This window comes from Eleginops maclovinus, chromosome 11 (genome assembly GCF_036324505.1).
Source record: "Eleginops maclovinus isolate JMC-PN-2008 ecotype Puerto Natales chromosome 11, JC_Emac_rtc_rv5, whole genome shotgun sequence".
Lineage (NCBI taxonomy): Eukaryota > Metazoa > Chordata > Actinopteri > Perciformes > Eleginopidae > Eleginops > Eleginops maclovinus.
In genome coordinates, this window is record NC_086359.1 from 7,640,270 (window position 1) to 7,666,730 (window position 26,461).

Genomic DNA, 26,461 nt, shown 5'->3' on the forward strand with positions numbered 1-26,461 from the left:
TACCAACTGTGGTTACCTGTGGTTATGCAGCCACATCACTAGCTTCTCCACATCAGCGCAGTGTCATCTCTCCCCGACCGCATGATCCTCCAACGCCGGTCTCAGTTTGCCCTGAGAGGAACAAAAGAGACAGAAGTGTTTCAGTGGAGCTGTCACAACTTCAAAGTGACCAGATGTGTCAAACGCACACAAGGGAAGAGAGAGGAGACGGGAAGGGGAAGGTAGTTCTGAAACCACTGCAGAGGATCTGCCAGGTACAGTTGAAAGGAAAGCTGTGGAACACACTAGAGAGGGAGTCTATAGGAGGAGACAGGGGGCAGGATGAAAGAGAATAAAGGACACTGTGGTCCGTAAGCTTGGAGTTAAGATAATGCAGTGAGGCAAGTAAAACACACATATTTAAATACACACATATACAAAGTCACAGATCATCCGAAACAAAGCGCAGAGGCATTATCTGCGCCTGAGGGGAGATAAAACTCACAAACAACCGCAATTTCTTTGAAATGCACCCTGGAACTCATTGCCAAGCTGAAACCATACAAGCATGTAGAGGCATGTGCAAAAATCATATTGGGATAACACCCTGCAGACGAAGAGATGTGTGCACACACACACACACACACACACACACTATTTGTAAAATGACAGAACATGAAAGCCACCATGGTGAATGATTTTCTGCTTAAGACTCAATTAAACGATCCTTGCCAACACGACCTAATTTTCCCCTAATACCAGCCCTGAGCTGCTTAGAGTAGACCGTGATTTCCATAATATGCTATGTATAGTGTGAAGGTATGCAAGTTTAAGCCCTGTGTGTAGTTTTGCACATGATTTCAGCTCACAGAAAGATAAAATAAATCTAGTTTGTACGAAGATATCACTGAAGCTCCTTCTCAGTCGGCTGAGGCCCCCGAGCAGGATACAGCAAACACTACCGTCAGATTTGTTTGTGTTCTGATAAGCAGGAGAATAATGGAAAAGAGATCATTTGTAAATAAGAAAGAGCGGGAAACAAGCAAACGAGAAAAAGAAAATTGCTGTCTCTATCATTTGCAAAGCAGATGTCAATCAGCACAGTCTGCCTTTCAAATGTGGCGAGTAAGTAAGTCTGACTTTTTCCCACAATGCTAACAAAACACTTTCTCTACAACTTTGTCTACACCTGCTGCTTTTATTATTGATTAACCGTCTGTTTGATTATGCTCTGGGGAAGTAAAACAAGGAATCAACACTTGTTACAGTTCTGGGAAAAGATACAGAAATGAGAGTTCAGAAAAGGGAAGTGGAAAGGACAATTAGAGAAGTAGTGGTTGTGGTAATGCAAGTGCGAGTGAGTGGAAACCAAATACAGTGTTTTGTTCCACTAGTCAACTCTGACTTTGCACCAGGCCAGCATGGGTGTTAGCCACTGCAGTGCATTTCCCCCCAGCTGTGAGAAGCAGTTACATAAGATCAACTTGACCCTGATACTTCTCCTCCTCTTCCGTTCCCCTGCTTCTCCCTCCACCTTTTATTTCTCATAACTCCTCCATCCCATCCGGCTTAATCAGACATATTCCAACCCACACACTTGCCACCTACCCCTTAAAACAAACAGAAACACACATAGTAGGATGCATGCACAATGCTTGACACGTGCTGAATATCTATTTTGGAGATAGTCCTGCTTTCCTTTTGGAATCTTGTTTCAATGGTTGGCCATAATGTCATTGCAAACACAGGACTTGATACCTAAAACGCTGTATAGATGGATAGTGCATGCGGGTTCCGTGAATGGAAATCAATATAACCCACTTATACACAAAACAAACCACCATTTGGATACAAAACATTTTAGAAAATAGATTTTTTTATGACTTAGAGCTCTTGGTTGCATTGGCCTATGTAGCTAATCTATTCTTCTATCTGTCTGAGTGGAAGTGAAAAAAACACGCACAGGCCAAACAAACAAAACAATCCTGTCCGACACAACTCAGGGGAAATCAAACCACTGCTTTTCCTCTGGCGGTCTACAGTCTAAAATGTTTAGTCTCTTGGTCTTTCCTCTCCCTGTGCCCTGCAGCAAAGCATGGCAGAGGGGAGAGGGGTAGCAGGGAGAGAGAGGGAGGATGGGGAGCCCTATGCTAAACCCACGTAGAGCTGAGAGGTGAGGCAAGGCTGGAAGCTAAATGCACGAGGAGGGAGGGTTGCAGACGCAGAAAGAAAACATATTGGTTGTCCTGTGCTATGAATAGAAGTTTGATATGGAAAAGTGTGAAAACAGGGGCAGACACAAATAAAAACCAGAGCGAGGGAGAGATAGACAGAGACAGATTGGGGGGTCCTATTGTTGCCGAGCTCTAAGTGGTATAAGTAGACATGTGCTCTGGCTGCCTCTCTTCGGGCTTAATTGAGGGAGCCGAGACAAAAGGGGAAACATAATTATTCGTTCTCTTTCTCTCAGTCTCTCGCTCGTAGCTCTCATTCTCGCGGTGTATTAACACATTGAGAGAGTGTATTAATACAATGGCCTGCGCAACAGCAGCCAGAGCATCATTACCATGCAGACATGCCCACTCAGGAGCACATGCACACACACAAACACACACACTGACGGCATACAAAGAACAATGTTGCTGAAAAAAAATTCCATTCTGACTGAATGTTTTTATTTTCTAAGAGCACAAAATAAAACAAAAAAGTCCTTCGCTTCATCCTAGACCCCATATTTCACATTTTTGTTTTGTATAAATAGCAGATCAGCTGTTTTCGAAGTACATAATAAAGAGTATAATGGACACACTGATTTATAGACAGGGCTGAGTATCATACTGGGACCGAATGTGGCATTTAACTACGCTGTCAGATGCAACTCTGCACTGGAGCTGTCAGACTCATGTTGTCACAGTTGCGTTAGAAAGACGCTCATCACCTATAGGCTCTCACGTCTATCACCATAACCTCACACGAAAGCAGGTAGCTTCCTGTGGCATACAATAGTACAAAGGCAGACGTTGCTTCCAGTCACACACACAACTGCCCAATTTTCCCAGGAGAAATGTGAGCAGGTTTTCCGACACACATGCTCTCACACTCTTTGGATAAATACCAAAGGCCTGTCAGAACAGCCACGGAGCAGGCACACCCTGCTTCCCCCCACCAATCTTTTCATCTCTGCACCTGTCCCACAGCTCCACCCTACATGACACACGGCTCAGCTCTCCAAATTCAAACCACACATGACGTGGATGTGAGCTACTGTACTGCAGTGCTCTGTGATCGAAGCCAAACGAAACCTGTCTCATTGCTTTTAGGAGACCTGTCACAGTCTAGACTGCTGACGGAGTGGCTGCTGAAATCAGACTTCAATTTATGAAATCGATAAGCACCTGTATCCCTGAAATACAACAAACCTTCAAAACAATGTACACACCTTTACCTATAATACTGTGTTGTCTTGAATGTTGCACAAGAGCATATAAAGAACAATGCTGCAATAGGTGTAACTTTATTCTACAACTGTTGTCTTAAATGTCCAACGAACCTGGGGGGGAGAGTCATAAAAACTCACCTCTTCGAACCTGGCAAACTTTTACTTTATTTATCTCTTGTCTTTTTTATTACCTCTGTAAAGCAACTTTGAGCACCTGTAAAAGAGTTTATAAAATAAATGTATTATTATTATTATTATTATTGTTGTTGTTGTTGTTGTTGTTGTTGTTAAATTAAAAATAAATATATGTTTCACTTTCTTTATCTAACATGTGCAAACAGGATCTGATCCTCAAAGAGAGGAAGATATCTCAAGCTTTTATATGTTGGGTTACATTTTTATTTGGTGTACAATTTAGTTTTATTTAGGAGTGAAGTCTTAAGGTTAATCTATTTTAAAGGATTTGAAGTTTTTCTTAGTTATTACCGTTAGTCAGTGTGCATTACACAATAAAACACACTCTCAAGAGTCATTTGTTTAAGACTGGGTGAATATGTTTTCAGATTTTGAATAACCGCTGATGAGAATAAACAGCTTCTTATGTCCTCAACATTCCCCCTGCATAGTGACATGGACAACCCAATAAATAACCCAGAGACAAAAGTGGAACCCTAAAAGACACATTAAAGGTAATAACAGAAGTGACCAGTCTAGACACGGCTGAAACCAGAGAAGCTCTCAGCTTGATCTCCCTGACCTCCCTCTGCACCCTCGAACCATGACCCCCACCCCCACTCCATCAAGCATTAAAACACATGAAGCAGTCGCTGGACTCACCCTTCCCTGAGGCCTTTTCTCGCACCTTTCACATTCTTTAAATGTTTACCGTACCCCCTACCTCAGAGTGGGGAAAGAAGTGCTAAGTTGCTCTCTGGGGGGTAAACAAAGGAATCTCTGGATGGGGGAATACTTAATTCCAAGCAAGTCAAAATAGAATACCATGGGAATGTGGGACACGGTTTTATCAGAGCGCTCCATGCTCCTGGGTTTTGCATAAACACCTGCATGCCCCCGCAGAAACACACACAGACACACCTGGAAACCTGGGAGCATGTACACCTGGGCTTCCCTGTTGTTTACGCTGCAAACCTGCTTTGAAAGATAACAAACACACTGTTAATAACATGTGGATCCGGACGAGGTGCACACTCCATGGTCCAAACAAAAAAGGGTCGGGGACTCAATAATTAGTGCCCGTATGTATGTGCACACCTAGGCTTGTGTGCATTGTGTACATTTGAAAAGGACTATATTCATCTAATGCTGAGATAACAGATATTCTCTGGAAACATCCCATTGTAGAGACGGGAGCACACACTCCACTGCTCTACCACAGTCCCGCTGAGACGGCACTGTCTCAGACATCACTGGTAGAATTCCCTGGAAGAGGGAGATTAGCTCATTATTCATCCTTTCGGGATCTGACAAGACACGCGCCACATCCCCCCCGCTCTCAGCTCAAACACACACATGCACATACACAAACAATTTGCCTGCAAGCATCGAGCCCCGACTGCTGCTTAAATCAAACATTCATTTTCTTTTAACTGGTGAGAGACAAATTATAATTCCTTCCTCAAGAGCCCTTTCATTTTGAGGACCACAGACAAGGGCAAAGCATACGAATGACAGAATATAGTAGAGTGGGAGGAAATAAGACGATTGCTATTCATTTATTAAGGCCCCTTCTATTAGTCGTCTCCTAATAAGGAAGTAGGGAACACAAGTGATAAGATCAGGACTGTGATGATAGTGGTAATAAAGCAAATTGACTGAAAACTGTTAAGAGCAATGAGAGAAACCAAGATGAAAAATAGAAATAACATTTGCAAAGCAGGGGGAAAGAGATAATTATGCAGCACAGCATATCATCTACAAAATGACGTATCCAATGATTTTTAGATTTGGGTCAATGTCTGTGTGGCAGCTGAAGATCAAGTGGAAAAGATAAAGGGCAGTAGAGCCAATTCACTCCACTTTACTCCTCAAGTGTCACTTACTTCATTAAATACACTGCTCCGTCTTCCTGGAAGCTTACACTGTGCGCTCCTTAACTCGGATTTCAGCTGACTGTCTCTGCAGCGTGGTGCAGTAAAGGATTACCATATTTTAAAAAAATCCTTCTTCCACAAGTCCTCCATTGAGTGAGAGGCCCGAGAGAGTCTATGAGTGTGTGTAGCTTTGGATGCTCCACTGCTGCTGCAAACTCAGCGATCAGCGAGTCCCCGGATGAATTCAAGGCAGGGAACCCCAAAGATTTAAACATCCCATTATGACCATTTAACATGTATATTCAAATGTGAGGCTTTTACACTGAGTGATCAGAGAACCCTAATCTATCACATGTTCTGAGATGAAGGAGGAGATCAAGATGTGTAAACCTAAATTTAATCTTTTTGGACTTTTGTTGTAGTGCCACTTGAAATCCTCCTAGAGGTACAACCACCAGCAAGCAGGAGGTGGCACACCAAAGGGCCTTTTGTTGAATAATAAATCATCCTCAGCTTTTTTTTTTGCCATTCCTCAATCAACGCTTGATGAAATAGTGATTGCGCAGACAATCGCCAGTCATCGAAACCAATCAGCTGAATATTCATGGGATTTGCTGCTCTAAATATGCGAGAGGCAGTGCAAGAAGTGTTGTTTAATTATCCAGGAGGAGTGGGACGAGACATTGACTGTGCTCCAGATTCAGACGGTAACCGTAGAAACCCTGCGGGGCAAGACGCAGCCTGGGGGAGGAGCGGCTGAGTGTGTGGATATAAGATAGAAAAAGATGTAACAAAAGAAGAGTACTGGACGGACGTGGCAGCCTTTTTGAATTTCTTGAAGTCACACGTGGGAAATGACAGGCTTCTACATACAGGATGGAAAAGAAACTCCACATTTAAAAACATTGAATTTGTTGGACTAGGTTTTATTAAACCGCAGCCACTGGTGTCATCCATCCAGTGGAACACTCCTTTATCTAAAAATAATCAATATATTTTAGAGATTGCCTTTACATTTTATCAGCACTTCAATCCAGGAAGGCTAAAATCGTGTCACTAACTGAGAAATCAATTCATCACTTTTATCAGTCTGTTAAATAATCTGTCTTATCACGTTTGCCCTTTGGCTCACGGTTTACTGTGTTGTTTGTGCTACTGGATTTTTCTCTTGCTGTGATTGTATTGTGATGCAGGTTATTCTGTGTAATCTCAGTTACCTGGTGACAAATTCTTCTCAACTTGGTTCACAAGGCAAAAAAGTAATGAAGAGGGATAAGACACACTTCTGTAGAGAGTTTTAGGCCTGAAACATTTAGTAGTGTTGTGTAATTTCCCCCACTTTCTCCCTTAACTGCACTACTGTGAGGAGTTTTCTTTTCTAAATGAAGGGTCTATGTTATTCAAGCGTTGTTGATAAAATGTAGTTTCAGATGTTCATGTTAGTTCAAAAAGTGGGTACCATTTTACAATAAGACTACCCTTATAAAGGGTTCATAAAGGGTTTATAATTAGGTTATTAATGACGTTGTTAACACTTTATTACTCATTAAGAACCATTTATAAACCAGTTCAAACATAGTTTTCATACATCGACAGAGGCTCACTATTTGGCAAGATGACCAAGCCTTATATTGGCTACCTAGCTCACTTTGTCTTCTTCCTCAGCCAACATCCTCGGTATCTGTTGTTCACTGAGTTGATTCTCCCCCATTCAGCTTGATGTTTTTTTTTATCTCTTGTCTTATAAAAGCTTATTAATGATTTATAAAGTGTTCACAAAAAATAAATGAATTACAAACTATTCGTGAACCCTTTATAAGGGTAGTCTTATTGTAAAGTGGTACCGAAATGGATCATGTGTTTTCATTAAATCCAATGAAGGAAAACCCCAATAAATATGTATGTGGGGCAAAAAACAACCACGTTTAAATGTCACTTCATTTTGGCAGCAATACTGTCCGACACTGGCATGTGCAGACACCTGCAGACAAACACAGACAGGTGTGAATGGAGCCAAATTGGTAGGTAATACTTCCGATTCCGCTCAGTTCATGTTGAAGAGACAGCAAAATAACAGGGTCTGTGTGAGTCAGAGAGAGAGAGAGAGCGAGAGAGAGAGAGAGGGGGATAAGAGGGTTTTAGCCAAAGGTAGACTGATTGAGGTGGGAGGTTGAGAATGGGGGATGGGATGAGAGAGGAAAGAGGGTCTGAAAAAAAAAGGATTGTGATGAAAGGGGGATGAGAGGCTGTTAGAGCTGGTGGATTCGAGGGCTACAGGTAGGAAGATGAATGATGTGTGCTGAGGTGGAAGGGGACATGAGAGGTAAAGAGGTGGAGTGGTGCTGATAGGTCCTGAGGGGCTGATAGAGATAGATGTTGTGTCAGTTCAAAGTAGAACAGATGTGAACAGACCCCATTTGTTGTCAGTAACGATATGGCCGGGGTAAGACTATCTGGAGAGGGTTATTGTCCGAGGTAGTGTGTGTGTGAGAGGTCCTGATATATGAGGTTCAAATATTACAACAATCTGCAATATGCTTCAAGCATTAGTTTGCTCTGGTTTTAATCAAATTGTTAAGAGTTAGCTTTTTAGTACCAACCAATTATTACCAGAAAGCAAGAGAGAGGCTTTGGCATGCCTGCACAAGGAGTGGAGAGGGTACTACGGGATCCAAAAGTTGGTTGAGAGTTGAGCTTACACAGGTAAGTATCCAGGTAGTGTGAAGAAAAAAGTAAGCGGCAGTGGAATGGGCAACACTGCGAAGAAAGGGGGAGGGGGACAGCAGGAGGTGGAAGGGGAAGTTATTTTAGTACATCCCTGCACCTGAGTCAACAGCGGTGCTTGCAAACAAAGCGGCCCCTTGAAGGAGAGACAGGAGACAATACAGAGCAGTGAGGGATGGGGGTAAGACATGTTCGGCAAGAATGTGACAGACAAACAGCAGCTCACTGCATTGTGTCTCTGCCTCTCAGGCCAAGAGAGGACGCAAACCACCAAAACTATTTAGTCTGGTACACAAACCTTATGAGACAGAGCCGGGGGGGGCTAAAGTTTGGCAAAATGTATTTTCTTTTACTTGAGAAATGCTTAAATAAAGTTTTCTACAGGCAAAAAAGAACAAAATAAACAAAACTATTGATAGTTGTTGTCCATGTCTGCACACACATCTATACAGTCCATGTTAAATTGCTTGCATGCTGTCTGGTCAAGTGAGCATGCATACTGTTTCAAATCGCTTACTGTACTCTTTTCACATGATCAGATTGTTTTCATCTGCCGTTTACTAAGGAAAACACCCTTTTCTATTGCTACTTCTTCATTTGTGCATTACACACTACCACACACACAAACATCCTTGCACACAGCAAGGTGTGACCGATTAAAAGGATGGAACCACACCCAGTATGTTGCATCTCAGTTCTGCAAAATTTCAATGAGCACTTATTTTAGCACACAACAGGTCAATTTTCCCACAGACATTAAGCTTAAGTTTAGACTCAAACAAAACCCAGTGAAGATTAGGGCTGAAACTAATGACTGTTTTCATTATTTATTTATTTATTTCTAAACTGATTGATCATTTAGGACAAGAAAAAGTCAGAAAAAGGGAAGAAACATGATAGTTTAGAGTCTAAAGTTATATCTTCAAATGTTTCTGGTGTCTACATGTAAGGCTTTTTATGATAGCAAGCCCCTTTGTGTTTACTTTTTTAATAAATAGAAGGTTTTTTTGACATTTACATGATAACAAACAGGACAGTAAAGCTCTGCAGTATTTTCCTGAAACCTGCATTTTTTCTGAACTGATCAGGGTAGTATTTATTAAATTTGCACTACAGTCAACAAATAGGTTTTAAAGGTTGCTCAACCACCATGAAATCCCTGGCGACTATATGAGTAGGAGTCTCGTTGGATTTAAGCAAGTGGTTAAATGATGTCTTACAAAAAAAAACTATGACTGAGACGAGGATGTAAACAACATGTCAGAAATGTGTGCCATCTCTTCAGTAGATGGGGTTTTGATCTAGGTCAATGGGTCCATTTCCCGTGAGTTGAGCTCTTGTGCGGATCGAGCTGGAGGTTATTGTTTGGGCTCTGAGTGGCTCCGGTGAATAGAGCCTGCCTCTCGGTGCATTAGTGACCTGTATAAGCTCCACACAAGTCACTGACATCTGAGTGCAGGCCTGAGGGGAGAGGACAAAGGCAATATGACCAAACATGCACACACACTCATGTGTCTAAAAGCTAACGCACCAAAAGGCAATGACAAAAACACACAGAAACCTTACACAGCTCTCACCACTTCTTATCCCAAAGAAACTCAATCCGGAGAACAAAACAAAAACCTCCGCAACTCTGACCGTAAGCCTTCATCACACACTTTCAGACACATTTGAACATGCACACACTTACAAATGCATGCACAGGCTTTTGAGACGCCTGATCCCACTGCATCACTTCCAGGTCAACAGGCAGGATTGTAAAATGTGACTATGGGATGAGCACCGAGTCGCTGGTCAGCATTCTCTTTATGTAACTAATGTAATGTGGGGGATGAAGGAAAGAAGGACAAGAGACAAAGGCCTCTGCTTTTATCAACTTGGACAGAAACACACACACACACTCCAAAAAATCAGGGGGTGTAAAGATTTCCAAGCTGATAAAAAAAAAAGGAAATCCCAGGATGGCCAAATCTCTTTGAAAACACTCTAACTCTCCTGCAGTAATTCCTCTCTGAAATCCCTACTCAGCACATCACACAAACTAGCATTTCACTCTGAAGTCTTTTAAATCAGCTTCCTGTTCAGGTTACATACCAGCATGAACACATCCTTTGTTGGCTCAGTACACCAAATTATACATATTCACCTTAACCTGCCTTTTTTTCTGAAATAAAGGGCACCCTAGAAAAAAAATATGTAGATCCAACCTTCTGTATATCAAAGAAGATGTAGATGCATGCATGCTTGCACACGCAGGCACAAACACGCACTTACAAATCATCAGTTGGCAGACAGTGTGGGCTGGAACGCAACAGTGATCAGAGATAATGGGCAGACAAGACAGGGATGGCAATGCTGTCACACCGAGAAGGGAGGAAAGGAGGGATGATGGGGCACGAGTCAGAAAAAGAGAGACAAAGGAAAAAAGAGAGGAAGAAAGAACGTGAGAGAAAAAGGAAGAAACTCCCAATTGATCAGCAGACACAGCGCAGACAAAAGATAGGAAATGAGTGAACATGCCAGCTCATGTCAGCTCTGAGACACCCCTCCCCCTTCTGGGCCCCCTCACAAATTAGAGGCATCCCCTTCTGCTTCTCCCACTCCTTTTCCCATCATCTTCTTCTTCTTCTTCTTCTTCTTCTTCTTCTTCTTCTTCTCGTCAGGGGGTTGATGATAGGATGTTTTTCACCTGATGTTTCTCACTCTCCTGCTAACAACTCTTCGGGTCTTGTTCAACCAGTCAGGTGACATTACTAATGGACGCACAAACGCGTCAGTGTGACATTATGTTTCTACTGACTCATTCGGCCTCCCTTGCACAATTTCTCATGTTTTCAAAAGGCCATTTAAAAAGGCCAGGAGTATGGAAATACATGCACATGGATGTTGAAAATCCAAGTGGTTCAACATACTTGTCTCGTGTGCCCTTGAATGAAACCATGTCTCTGTGTGTACCCATCATCACCAGCAGCATGCTTTATAACCAGGTCAACCAAAGACCTTTTGACTGGGTTTCCTGTTCTGTTAATCATCTCACAACCTCCCTTTTATTTATCTTGTCACACCCTTGAGAGTTACTGCCGTCAGCTACACTGAGGGATTCCCCAACTATTGAATGCAACTATGACGGAACCAACACCTTAATTGCACACACTCCAGAGAAACAGAAACACAGTGTCTCTCTCTCTCAGCTGTCGGTTTTGTCTTCGTCTTTGTCACACAAAACAGACGTCATTTGTATCTGTCTGCTACGGGACTGCAAGTGACAGCAGCAGAGTGAAAGACAGAGAACCCACAGGAACACATTCAAAAAACAAACATTTAAACAGCTTGATTGCAAGTGGGGAGATGGGCACTGGGGGCTGCATAAGCCCTGTATTTGCTTAACAGCAGAAATAAGACGACCACTGAGGATGTGGGATGGAGCGTTTCCAAACAACGATTGAAAGAGGGGAGGAAGACGCACAAAGATGAGAGGGAGAGAGACATCACCCATTTCATACTAATTGCATCATCCCTTTATCATGCCCGCCACACGCCCATCACACTGCATCTTATGTACTGTACGTGTTATCATACAGAGAGGCCGCCTGCCCCGCCACAAGGTCAGAAGAGTCAGATTCACTGGAGAGGAGAGATGAGTGAGAGTGTTTGCAGCCAGCTTGTTGTTCCCGATGATGAATATTATCATTTTCAGTTGTAAAATGTGTTATTTTCTTGGAGAGTGTATGAGCTTTACATGAGCAGATCAAAGGATGAGTGTGTCTTGATTATTTGTATTTATGGTATAGATTGTATTAAGGCTGCAGAATAGCTACTAGTGTGTCCACTTGTCAAAACGAATCTGCTGTCTACAAAATAATCATCCAACTTTATGGGTTAAGACTTGGTATGTGATAAAGTTAATGTACAGATTGCAGTACCTGTGTAGTTATCTCCTCAGTTAGGCTTTTAACCTAAAGGCAGGATGTGTGTAAAAAAGGACACACCTACTTACATCTGCCCTATAGGTGAGCTGACTTAGTCTGAGAGAAATACATCAAACTGGGTCAGTATGTACACACACCCACACACACACACACACACACACACACACACACACACCCGCTCAGCCACAGGGCTCACTTAGCGGAGCCCCATCCCCCCTTTCACGCTCACAAACAATATTAGCTTACTGTACACACAGACGGAGCACATGGTTGTCCTGAACACACTTGCACACTTAGTAAATGGACACACACATACACATTAACCTGGATGAGCGCTTTGTTACTGTGAGATAATGCAACCCACCCCCCCTTCCTCTTTTCAGAGCCCCTGGGTTTTTTTGCGTAGTCTTTGTCAATGTTGGGTAAAAAGTGTGTGCACGTCCCCACACGCACCAGTTTTTATCTGCCACTGTAAATCCTTCACGGATCACTCGCTCTAAACACCCTGCCAATATTCAACTACCTCATGATGGAAACTGAAGCAGTGAATTGTAGCAAGACATAACGTGAAGAAAGATAACAAGGAAGAGGGAGGGGGGGGGGGGGGAATGGTTGTAATTCTGCTTAAAATCACAAAGGCTAATAGCACAGCATTTTAAATCTCAATGACAGGGCTGGGTACTGTTTATGACTTACCAAAAATATGTAAACACAGTTTTCCAGTAATAAAAAAGCATTCGACAGTGAGAGATTTTTAAATCTATTAAAACAACTTACTACAACTTACTGACTATGACACCCTAAATTGCTCAGAGTGATTAGTCCAGTCCCTTAGATGGTAACAGGGTAAATGAGAAGCCAAATGTTTAGCAATAGCCAGACATTTACCAAATTACAGGTTTGCAATGTTTTTCTTCACTTTGTTAAAGACCATAACTTGTCATGCCAAAGAAAAATTAAACCACACGATGTAAACACTTGCATGGGTTTTAAATATCATGTTAATCAAAAGGTCATTTTGATCAAATCCAGGAATATATAACAAAATGACCAACAAAACTAAATGTGCCACAATAAACAATTCACATTATCATACCTGCACTGAATTATCTCAGGGAACCAAATATATGTTTTCCTTCTTCAGAGAAGCATGAAAATAAGGGAGTAGAAAGGTAGACCCTCTGCTCTCTGACCTCTCGTGTTTGACCCTCTGCTCAGCTGAGACCTCACAGCTCCAGGAACCAGCTACACACAGATGGTAAACACTTCTGTAGTATTCAGGTATAAAAGCACATTTGCAGACTTTACTTTTTTAAAAATCTTTTTGTATCTCCTTTTACTTGCAGCTTGTCCTTTATCCCTTCTCTTTGGCTACACACTCTTTCTTATCCTTTCTTGTAAGCTACTGTTGCTCTCTGCCAAGTCTTCAGCAGCACACTGCCTTTCACTGCTGTTCCCAATACTTCCAGTAGCCCTCAGGTCTCTCTCTTTGTCTGACTAGTTTGTCTCTATTCTGCTCTTTAGCTGCATCTCCTCTTCTATTCGATAATAATATTTCCACACAACAAACAGCTCTCACACACACACACACACACACACACACACACACACACACACACACACACACACACACACACACACACACACACACACACACACACACACACACACACACACACACAAGCCTGAAGCCCCACACAAAGTAGGCTAATGTCTTTATCAGATCCAAATCCGTTAGTGTATGATCCCTCTCTCCACATTTGCATTGTAAAACTGCGATGGAATAACCACGAATGTGTGAACTGTCCTGCTATGGCTCCATAACAAGTCATAGTTACTGTAAGAACTGTCTGAGTTTAAATCACTTTATCTCAAGTAGTTTTATAATCTTTCCTGATGTTCTTACTTAAGAACAGTCAAATATGCACCCAATAAAGCATGCATTACTTTGTTTGCACTTTGAGCTGTGCCGTTTGTTCAACGGCGGGGAAATGTCAGGTGGTGCCAGTCCGGAGGGTTGCTAAGGAATTTTGTTATCACTAAATTACCTCGGGTAGGAAGCCAGGCAATGTCCCAGTGCAGTAATGATTGATAAAGTCCCTCCATCAATGAACATAGGGGCCCAAGAAGCATGGCTATTTGAACAAAATGTGTGGTTTTTTTCTTCGTTCTATCGTATTTATCCCATATGAAGATGGTGTGTGGGTGTGTGCGTGTGTGTGTGTGTGTGTGTGTGTGTGTGTGTGTGTGTGTGTGTGTGTGTGTGTGTGTGTGTGTGTGTGTGTGTGACAGAGAGAGAGAGAGAGAGAGAGAGAGAGAGAGGGCTGGAAAAAAAGGCTACCACCAAACAGTAGTATAGTGTACTAGTAAAGGAGAAAGTCACATACACACACAGCCTCAGTGTGAAAGCATACATAATAAGTTAATACACACACTCACACACTCACATACACACACACTCACATACACACACACACGCACACACACACACACATACTGTATATGGAACATGCACAATGAAAGGCTTGTGCTCTTACAAGAAGTCAGATGCACACATTTGAACTCCTAACTATAACTTCACCTCATGTTTTCATTCTCACACAAACATTAACATTTATAAAAAATGGTTAACCAATAATCCAAACATCCACACCTTGAAGCCAGTTATCTTAAACTCCCAGGTTCTTCTAGCTCCGTAAAGCTCCCAAAACACCATAGAAACATGAGAAGCATCTCTTTACCTTTGCTTAAGCTCCCAGTGTTTCCTGTGTGAGTAACAGGTAATTCCCTGTGGTGGTTAAAACAAAGTCAGCACGTGTCCTCCTCGAGAGCAGACAGGGGAATCCCTGCATCAGTGAGACGTCTCCTGGACTCCTGAGAAGCGTTCACCTCTACACACACACACACACATTACAGCACATACTCACACATGCTGCCTCATGCACGCCTAGCCCAGACTGAAGGCAGAGGAGAGGGTGTGTTTGCGGTGGCTGAGTGTGAGCCCGCCCTCTTCTCTCTGCTTCTCCCCTTCCCTCCAACATGCACTCACCCTCCTCCTTTTCTCTCTCTCTCTCTCTTTCTCTCTCTCTCTCTCTCTCTCTCCAATTTCACCTCCCCCGGCTTGCAAATTGACTGCCAGCATGTGTGCTGGGTCTGTGCCTCTAAGCCTTTAGATGTCCCAGTCCTCTTTTTAATTGCTGGCTCTCTTGCCTCAAGTTCAACACAAAAAACAAAGACACACAGATACAGTGGGCAAGCACAGGCACGCAGATAAGTTTCAGACACAAACACATTCAAGTAGAATGTATGGATTAATGCAGGCTAAAGATAACAGATAATACAAAGCTACAATCTGAAAAGTAGGTAGGAAATGAGATCCTAAAATAAGTAACTTGTACAATTCAGTGTGCCAAAATTGAGATGTGGTTTGAGTAGAAAGGTGAGAAAGGTGAACAGAGAGGGGCGATGTTCAAGACAAAACCATCTCCCTTTTTGGAAAGCTTCCATGTGAGCAGCTGTAGCTCGTGTTATACTGCTGCTTCACTATTGCCTTTTTATCTCCACTCTTTCCTTTACAACCCACTGGGCTTTTTGTAACAGAAGCTTCAAATAAAAAGAATGAACCCTCAAGTGGTAGTTTTTCTTACACTAGGAGGAACGATGTCTCTGAAAAGTTTGTATCCTGTTTCCTTCACTGAGAGCTGCCAGCTTGGTTTCCCACAGTGACCCAGTTTTATGGCAAAGAAGTATCAAGAAACCCATGAAAACGACTCAAGCCTCTTCTGCAAATCACTACTGGTTTCAGACTTTCATGTATCTGCCAATATGAGACAAAATAATTCCAAGGGTTCATACTGTCGCATGTTTGGTTAGCCATTTGCCTTTGTCGTCAACACAAGCAAACACGAGTGCATGTGACAAAGGTAAATACAAACAGTGTCAAAGTCACACAGAATTCAAAACACAGGAAGTGAGGATACATTTTGATCAATGGCAACTCTAGAAAAAAACATTGCGAATAAATGAAGAAATAACCTCACACTTTTTTTTAAGGAAAATAGTTAATTTGCAAGTTGAGAAACTCCGTCATCATAATAATAACCACTATTACAAATGCTTAATAAATGTACTTCTTTAAAACTCAACATATTAACTTATAATTAGGTAAAATAGAGTCCAATAACAAGACACTTCCTTTTCCCCTAATGACAACTTTTTCTATTTCCTCTGACAAAAAATGGCTTTAGGACGGAGCATTTTAAGAGAAAAACAAAGCTTATTACATAACATGCTGATGATCCCCATTGTCTCTGTCTGCTGCACTCTGAAGCTCTTAAAATATCTGCTGTTTGGAAGTATTTAACATTTATGGAGGTAGAAATGTCAGGACAAAGGGCAGGGAAGGTAACAGATCTAACAAACAGAAGGACCTGACGCAGCCTCCACAGGGTAGAGAGGGGAGACAGTCAGAAGTCGCTAACAGAAGTGCACACTGGAGCACGGGCGGCTTTTTAGCCCCAGGCACATGATGACATTTCAGCACCTAACTCAGACAACACCAGTGCATTGTAATTCTGGCCAGAATGTGTGCTTGTACGTGCACATATGCTGTCTCTTAGTTCCTGTCTACTCATCAGACCCACTCCCTGCCTTCCTCTATGTCTCCCTGTTTGTTTCTTTCTGTGTTATCTAACAAATTAGCTGGAAAAGGTCGCGTCCTGCTAGGAGCCGGTTGAAACAGGAAATAACCAATCCAGGAGGATGGACAGCAACAACCAGTTCCCACACTCCTGCCCAGACATTGTATTATTGGGCTGTAATGCAATTACCCAAGAAGCAGGGAGGAAATGGGTAGTAGTTTAAGGACTACAGAGAGCAAAGGCCATGATGGCATGCTGTCACAAGCAGAGTAGAGAGGAGGCAACCGTAACAACAGCAGGTGGAGGATGTTATGTAAGCAGAGGGGAGGGCTGGAGAAACATCAGGATGGCGGGGATTTCTCGTTTTGCTCTGTCTGCACTCATCATTTGGCATGCTGCTTTTGTAATGAGAACAGGCTCATTGTTGGTTCTCAGCTGCGCAGCGATGAGTAAATAAATATCAAAGCCCGTTCATCAGCCGTGTTTTCTGTTGAACAGACTACTCTGTAGCAGCGCTGCAAGAGTATAGCCGGTTTTGTTCTCCTGTCTTCCTGCACACCTGAGCTGGCCTTTCAGCACAATAAACTCCACCTTTCAATCCTTATCAGATGTTATCGTCTGTGTGTGTGTGTGTGTGTGTGTGTGTGTGTGTGTGTGTGTGTGTGTGTGTGTGTGTGTGTGTGTGTGTGTGTGTGTGTGTGTGTGTGTGTGTGTGTGTAGGGGTGGCAATATCAGTAAGGAGCTGAAGGGAAGAGACGCAGATTGGTTTCCCATTTCATGCCTTCTGCCTTATCTGTTGCTAAACATATCATATTGAAATGCATGAACATTCTGTATTGAAAAGGGACAAAAAAGATCTGCACATACACTGTCAGGATGCCCGCTTCCCCAACCCAACCACCCACCTTGCCAGATTTGATAAAATCATCATCACCAGCCATGCGAGAAGAGCTGATGAATAATGTATGTAATGCTGAGCCACAATAGTACATCCCTTCTGGCCTGCTACCTTTCTCTGAGAGTCACAGAAGCTACCGGTTGCTTAGGGTCATATCAGCTAATCCCTGTCTAGGACTATTCCAGTTACCATTAGCATCCTAAAACTACATGCATAGTCCTTTAAACTCATGTGTCATATGTACACATAGAAGCACATGAGCACACACCACGGAGGAAAATAAATTGGCCAGGTATATAGGCCACAACTGCGCTCATTAATAGTGACGACAGATGCAGCTGACAGACCCTCGAACTGTAGAATGAGCGGGCATCAGGTGTTAGACTGCATGCCTTCATGATCGACACAAAGAAACGATGACATGCATCAGATGAAGAGCTGGGATGGACAGCTTGGCAGTGAAGTGATAGCGAGACTCCAATTATTTCAATCCTCAAATGTAATGGATCATATATGAAGCCAACCCCCTACAGTATTTGGCCCCTCACCTACACATTCTCACAGAAAAAAACATCACATACATTCAAACAAACAAGGTTGTTGTTCTCGAGTCTATGCTTGGTTTTCACTTCCTTTGACACACAGCTTATAAAACAGGTATTTAAAGTCTTGAACTCGCTGTATATAAGACTGCAGTTTTATTTCTGAAGATGTCAGTGATTTCTTCCGGTTTGATGTTGACTGCTGAGATGTAAATGCCTGCTAATAGACCCTAGGATAAATTAAAAAAAAACAAGCAAGTCCACAGTCCAGTTAATGAGCCAGTTTATTCTTGTGCTGAGACTGCAAGGTCATGCAGCACACATCTGATGATTCCCATTATTATTCATGTAGGGGAGGTTATCTTTGAATATGAAGCAGGAACATTGTATGTTGTTTACTTAGGTCAGTCTTACATTGCTGCTGCTAAACCACCAATACACTGATGGGGTTTAACATGCTCTTACACTTAACTTCAGCTCCTTGTTTATTGTTGAATGAGAAATTGGTTGGAGATAGTAATTTATTTACATCTTTTCAAATGTGCCATCTGATCTTCACAGATTAGGCATTGTCTAGAGAAGTGAAATCAGATGTGTGCAGGGGAGACGTCTGAGAGTTGGTCCGGGTCATGCGATTAGAGAGGAAGTAGATCCAGTATAGATAAAGCATGGACAGGTAATTCACCAACCTGTCTGATACCAATGGTTATATTTGAATAATGGCGTGACAAATTTTAAAAAGGCTGCAACATTTACATTCAATTGAATGTGAATTGCTAATAGAAGTTCCTGAAGGTTTTTGCATTTGTTGTTGTAGACACTTTGTTTTACTCAAGACAACCATGTGAAATATATTGATGTTATTATTTTTTATCTCACCAGTGATAAACACCATGACTGAGCCCCAAAGCAGAGAGTTTGAACCTCGTTAAACGTCAGGTCAGTGGTTGTTTATCACAAGACAATGGGCCTGACAGACCATTTTATTTTTATTACAGGCAGTGCGCACCCACACCGGTGTTTTCACTTATTGTGGGCGATTAGACCTCTGCTCAGGTTGAAGGTGAGCAGAGCTATGCTGAGAATGACAAGAAGACAATTGACTTTACTGATAACAATCATAAAGGTAATTTTTGTCGCTCTAACTGTTCCAACGGAGCCAGGAGAGGCAAGCTCATGAGAAACACCTGTGTGTGTTTAACATGGGTGTGCAGGGGCCATATGACTTAAACATTTTTAAATATATAGGAGAAAAATAAAGAAAACCTTGGAACTACCTTTCAAAAACCAAGAACCACATACACATTTTATTTTTAAGAAAAAGAAGAGAGCATGCTTATTTACTTTAACTCAAAGAGTTAGATGAAAACCTTGATTAAACATACTTATTTCTATGTAAGTTACACACAAAGCTACAACCAGTAGCCAGCTAACTTAGCTTAGCACAAGGACAGGAAAAGGGAGCGAGAACGCTGTAAAAAGGTACAAAAAAATCCAATTTGAAGCACCTTTAAAGCTTACTCATTAACACAATGTGTCCGGTTTGTTTTATCCATATTAAAAAGCAATCACCATTTCAATGGGAACTTTTTGCCTCTGGATAGTTGCAAGTGCACACCAGCGAAGGACCTAGAACGTTACTGGTCCCCACCAATAACATCAACTCTATATAACAATGTGATGGCACTCTCTAAAACACATACTGTACATAGATAAACACATTAGCACTAATATTCAGCTAATAATCAGAAACTAACTGCAACTTTAGTACATTTTCAACAGAAACCCAAGATATTCTTCTCCCTTGAGACTCTAATACAAATTCACATATGGTATGTATCATTTTTTTTCTAGCTTGTGCTGAGATCGACAAAAAGATGAAAAAAACAAGAAGCAGCGCAGCAGTCAGCACTACTTTATTTAGGATCATCTGGGTTTAAGACAAAGTCCAATGTGGGTTGAGATTAAGACCAAAATAGGCAATAAACAAAGCATGTGTATTTCCAAAGGCAGGAAATAACTCTTAAAGCATCAAGCAAGAGTCCGCAGAGATGTGGATCTATCTGTAGGGGGATTTGTGCTAAAGCCTTCACAACAAACCAGCCAAGGATTCTAAATAATTACTGCACAGAAGTCAATTGTATCCCCATGGTAATCTCTTAAAATGTCTGTCGTTCTGGGAAGGAAATAATTATAAGCGGCGGTATATAAGGTGAAGACAAGATAATTCTTCAAAAGTTTTGTCAACAACAAAGTCAAACATGTCAGAGTCACATCATTCTGCCAAGTGGAAGGAGCATATGGGCTGAAAAAGACTCATCAGTTGGCACTTGGTATGTTTGGCAAACATAACAAGCATCTTAGAAAATCTGATATAATCAGCAAGACAAAGTCTGAGATAAGAAGACTTATCTCTGCTTGATACGAGTTGCAGACTCCAGATCAGTGGAGTAAAAGTACTGTATCAAAGTCAGCATAATCCCCATCAATGTAAACAGGGAACGGCATTAATTAGGGTGCTGCGTTTAAAGATGATTATCTGGGATATGAGCAAATGGGAGGGGTGAGAACAGTGTATATGTGTCTGTTTTCATGCTGGCTTATCGCTGCAATACTCTTATTTGCAAATGTGTGTTTTGTATGAGTGGAGGAACGCGTAGGACTTGAGGTAATTGTCTGAGGGAGGATGACTAAGAGACATAGGAGGCTGTTTGGTGCACAACCGGCTACACACACACACACACACCAACCTCCTGACCTCTCTGCACACTCATGAGCTAAAATGGGACAGCCCATTTTATTACTAACACAGCCCTGTAACCCGGTCATTCTGGTAACACAAACACACCATACTGTTTTCTCGTTATTAAAGCATGCTCAAACCCTTACAAGGCGGCAGCCACACACATCAAAAGATTTCACTGCTCATCAGAGACTCGTGGACAAGGATGCAAATAGATTCCGACATGGCATCCTGGAAAAAGCGCTGGCCTTGAGCTCTGATATCATGCGTAAGAAGTCGGACACGAAGATACCAAGTCCTGCCTATGCAGCAATAATGGTATTGCCGTTTTCTGGGATACGTAGAGACACACACATACAGATTTAACTTACTGATATCCCTGATGTTTATGTATTACTGCATATATTACATGTATGGCTAGATGAGTTTAGGAAGGTGCTCTCAGTGATGATTTACATTAGAAGGACTACACAGATTTCTGGGGATTTTTTGGAGACATTTGACACAAAATCACAAATGAGAACCATATAGCGGTACTATAGCAAGACTCAATGAAGAGCGGCTTCATTGAGTATTGCTATAGTACCGCTATGGGCTGTGGGCTCTTCAATGGATCAAAAATATACTTTTTCTCACCCCCCTTATTTCCTCCACACACACGCACATATTCTCATGGACTTCCTGCTCATTTAAGAAATCTAGGCTGTTTCCAGGTCAAGCAGCAGAGACCGAATTAGACCTTTTCTTATCCGCCAGTTGTGCTTGTCTCATTACATCATTCACTGTATGTAACACAGCCATTTTAAATTTACGTCATATTACCCCATTCACCAGCTCTCGCGTTTAAAAGACATACATGATTAGAATGATTAGAAGTAAACAAAGAGTCTGATTTATGATTTATGTTATAATGAAGCTCAGCTAGTTTAAAAACTCTCTATATTTTATATTTCCAAACACGTAGGGTGGGAAACAAATATGTAATAACATGAATCACATTTTTAACCCTTTGTGACATCGATGACTACCAAAAGATTGAATGGGGGAAAAAATACCACTGAAAAAAAATGTATTGGCTTTTTGTCCAGATAACATTCTATAATTTCTGCTTAATAGAAGCTTAAAGTTTCTTCCCCAACAAAAAGGGAGCCTTATAATGAACAGCATTTTAGTCAGACAGCTCTGTAACATCACAGCTTTTAACACAACCACTGCTGAATCTACAGAGTTTCCGCCACTTCAGCTAAAAGTTGACAGCGCCAGCATAAAACAGGCAAGGAGGAGAAAATGGGAGATGAGGTTAAGAGGTTGAGTGTGGGAAAAGGAGGGGAGGAGAGGGAAGAAAGGATTAACGCATCAGAAGGTATAGCGTTCCTCTGGAAGATGACTGGAGGAATAATCCCACCAAATGGAAGAGTTTAACAGTTACCACCCAGTGAGAGAGAAACACAGACGCACACAGTCTCGCAAAGACAAGCACATTTCCACAAATATCCACATGTACACTATGTCAATTATAAATACTTATTAATTACATGACCAGGACCATGCTTGGATCTTCTACACACTATTTGGTTTGCAGTTATTGTATTTTGCAAACGATGCAGATGGTGAACTGTTAAACAATATATTACAGGTGAAAAAACAAAAAGTCAAAGTAAAAAAGTAAACAATATTTCAATTCAGTTAAGTTTTCAACCATAAAAGAACATGTGTGTTGACTACACTGAAATACAACAAAAACCCAGCCTTGTTAAATGGTTCAGGCGGCAGCAGTGGAGGATGTTATGCAGTGGTGTCCTCACCTGATACCCCCCTCCGTCAGAGGCGTTCTGGATACATCAGCAAAACCAAGGACAAAGGTTCCCTGCTGAAAAACAACAAACAAAAACAACACAGAGTGTTTTTGCTGTTCTCCTGTCTCGGTGGCAGACTCCTAACCCATCAGTGCTTTGATGGCTTGATACTATGTTAGCGAGTAGGCTCGAATAATTAGAAGCACAAACAGCCAGAGAGAGGCCAACAACAGGAGGCAGAGATGGATGGGATTTGGGGGCTGCCAAGCTGGTGAAGGGTTTTAGTTCAGTGAACACCACAAAGCCTCAGGACAACACACACTTCATCTGGCCATTTTACATAAACAGACAATATTTACACCCTACTTCTTCCGGAGGATGTCATCATTTATTAGCTCATCATGATCTTGACATAAAACAATTATCATGCAATGATTGTGAATATTTTACTAGAATGGAAGGCTAATACTCTAATATTGATTCAATTGCTGATTATGTTTTTAATGGCATGTTTAATGTAATACTGTGTGGTGTCATTACCATCATTATTATTGACGTGACACACATGATCATCATTTTTTGCATTAGCTAAATTAGCTTGTTCTGTAATGATTTTGACGGTCCATCCGGTATTGAACTAGAGGATGAGTGAATTGATTTTTAGTTAGTGGATTTAAAGGGAGAACACTGGTCATATGTCTCAATTATGCACCATCATAAATATCCGCACACACACAGAGATATCCATAGCACCTGGCCCTAAAGGGGAAAAAGGCTTGACCTTTTGGTGAGGCAGAAGAAAGCGGTTCCTCATCTCATTGAACCCAAACTGTTTATTCCTCTTTAGGCAATGGTTCTCGTTTCCTGAAGTACTGACAAACGGCTCTCCTGACATCCTCTTCCCTTATTCTTGTTTTTAACGAATTAATTGAGATGTGAACCACAACTGAAGCATGCAACTGGCTTCATGGTCACAGTTAATGAGCAGCTATTGATCCTTATAAAGGACATCAATATGTGCTAGACGCAAGAACCAGTGCCCTTAGGAACCACTGATTGAAACTTAACAAACAAAAGCCAGACAAATGATCTGAAATGTAATGAACTACAACAGCAACAAGGAAACTGGATCTACAAAATGATAAACTTTCTGTGGAATTGCTGTAAACATGTTTTCATGCCAGGAAGAAAGAAAGCATCATAGGGGGCAGCACAGTAATTCATCTGCACAGTCCACAAAAGTTCCTGAGAATAAAAGATGTCTGTCTGTCTGTCTGTCTGTCTGTCTGTCTGTATGTGCTCAGTCACAGCTCTAACCTGTGACAGTCAATATTTACAGTCAACCTGTAGACATTTTGAGCTGTGCCAGTAGGGGTTAACATCAAATTGAAACTGTGGTGGCAGAATAATCCCTCTCACTTTAATCCCCTCTCTGTAATTGCAGGTGTTAATGTATCACCTCCTCTGGCAACACCACTCTAATTAAAACAGGTTAATTTCTGTCCAGGAGTTAACATGACTGAGGGCATCACAAGTAATTAATATGATAACTTTAAATACCGGTAATAAGAGCACGTTATCACACACACACACACACACACACACACTGGCACACACACCTGACAAGCTGTGAGGAATGGTCCCCAACATCTGGCGGAGAACAAAGAGTTGGTTTAGAAGGACACATAAATACAGTATCCAGTCGTATTAAAGAGATGATTAAACATTACAGTATTATGGTGTCCGTTTGAGTTCAGGGACAATGCAAAATACATTTTTAAATTGTCAGCAGATGCAACCCGTGTCTTCTTCATATAGTTTACATAACTTTCCTAAATCTTTTCACAAGTAGATGAATAATTTAGGAAAATACGGAGTGCGCTGTATAATTTTTGGCAAGGTAATTCAAAAGCATGCAAAATATGCGCATATTAGCCCGGTAATTTCCCCCTTTCATCTCAGAGAGTGTGGGGGTCAGAGACCAGGCTTTCTCCATTATCTGTAATGGAGAGAAAAAAGAGCAAAAGAAAAACATAGAAGAGAGGACACTCTGTGAGGGGAGATCCCTGTTAGTGTGGCCGTAGACTATGAAGAATTGATATTCTCTGTGGTTTGAATAATAGTATGAGTGAGCCTCTCTTCCTGATTCACTGTTTTTCTCCCCTCCCCCCAGACTCCCCTCCTTCCCTTACAAGAGGCAGTGGTCTTCCTTCTGCTGGGAACCGCAGAACACTTCACACCTGAGCAGCACATCTCACACATAAATATGAGAGACTTAAATTGAAAAGTCCTAAACACACACACACACACACACACACACACACACACACTGCACTGTATCAGCTCTTTAGAGAGAGAGAGAGAGAGAGAGAGAGAGAGAGAGAGAGAGAGAGAGAGAGAGAGAGAGAGAGAGAGAGAGAGAGAGAGAGAAAATAATCACAAAAGCATGAAAACCTCATGGTGTGCATATACAGAGGTCCCCTTACAGAGGAAATATACTAGCTATCAGTTAGTGTGAGTAAAGACTGGGTTGTCCTCAGAGGTGGCTCCCTGGACATAGCAAACTGTATAGACTGGGACACACCCTTCCCTACTCCTCCCAATAATTAAAGCTGACAACATTCGGCAAACTGGTTTCCTTTCTTTAAATCTTGTTCAGTACTTCGTCTTTCTGTCACTCCCTAAATATTTGCTTTGATAGCATTCGGAAGGGGAATTGATTTACATAACGGCATCCAGAGCCTGTGTGCAGGGGAAATCTGCATGAACAGACTCTAGGGAACAAAGAGGAGGGGGGAGAGGAGAGAGGCAGGTAATTTAAAACACAGCTCATCATACAAATGTCTTAATCACGATGATTGGATAATATTAATATTGTACATAGAAATGGTTTTTTTTTGAGGGCTCAAACTAAGGAATGTTTTTTGCTGTTCATCAATCTTTACATTATTTAACATCATGGCCCTGGGCACAATCTATTTGACATGAGCATGTAGTCATTATGATTGTCTTAGTATGCAGCAAAATAGATAATTGATTATAAGGTAGATCATTTTTTTCCAATGCCAATGTCCAACAACATTAATAATTAGATAAAATCGAGAATATTGCTGACATGGCAGTTAGACACAGAGGCATTGTTCGATTATCACAAAAAGTCAGTATTTTGGAGGCCACTCAATTGCAAAATATCCAATCACGTCAGTGTCCCTCTATCCTGACACGGAGCAATCTTCTAAACGGTGTCTTAAATGCTGCAGTCATTCACCCAAGGAAAAAAAGCACTTTTTTTGAGTGAAAGTGAGAGTTATGGTCATGCATGGTTTGGGGGTCAGTGAGTTCAGAGGTCAGACCCCTAGACTGCTGTTTGACCATGTATTAGAGGGAGGGATTCAATGTGTTAAATGGGCCTTTGAATCCCTCTGGTGTCATCTCTACGCATCCTGCACACATCTTGCTGTTACAGCCTGCTGAGGGTATTGGACCATTTTCCTATACATAATACAGAAACCAACACCTGAATATTGTCTTTGTATTTTCTAACTCAAACCGTGCCTCCTTACAGATGGAGAGTAGTATAGTAGAAATGCAACAGAGTTAAAATGATCAGCAGAATAGAGAGATTATCAGATTGTCAACTTAAAAAGCAACAGGGTGTTCAGGGGGTCGATTCTCATGATCACATGACACACCGCTGAGGGGTCAGAGGTTAGGTCACGG

General features: G+C 41.7%; 1 protein-coding gene across 3 annotated transcripts in view; it reads right to left on the reverse strand.

The window, feature by feature from the left end:
- LOC134872206 (rho guanine nucleotide exchange factor TIAM1-like) overlaps positions 1-15,070 on the reverse strand; it is a 51,481-nt gene extending 36,411 nt beyond the window's left edge. For all 3 annotated transcript variants that reach the window (XM_063895386.1, XM_063895388.1, XM_063895389.1), the window contains exons 1-2: positions 14,864-15,070; positions 17-111 (exon numbers count right to left, since the gene is read on the reverse strand). The gene's annotated coding sequence lies outside the window, so the exon portion shown is untranslated. The remainder of the gene's footprint in view (positions 1-16; positions 112-14,863) is intronic.
- Positions 15,071-26,461: the final 11,391 nt, after the last annotated feature.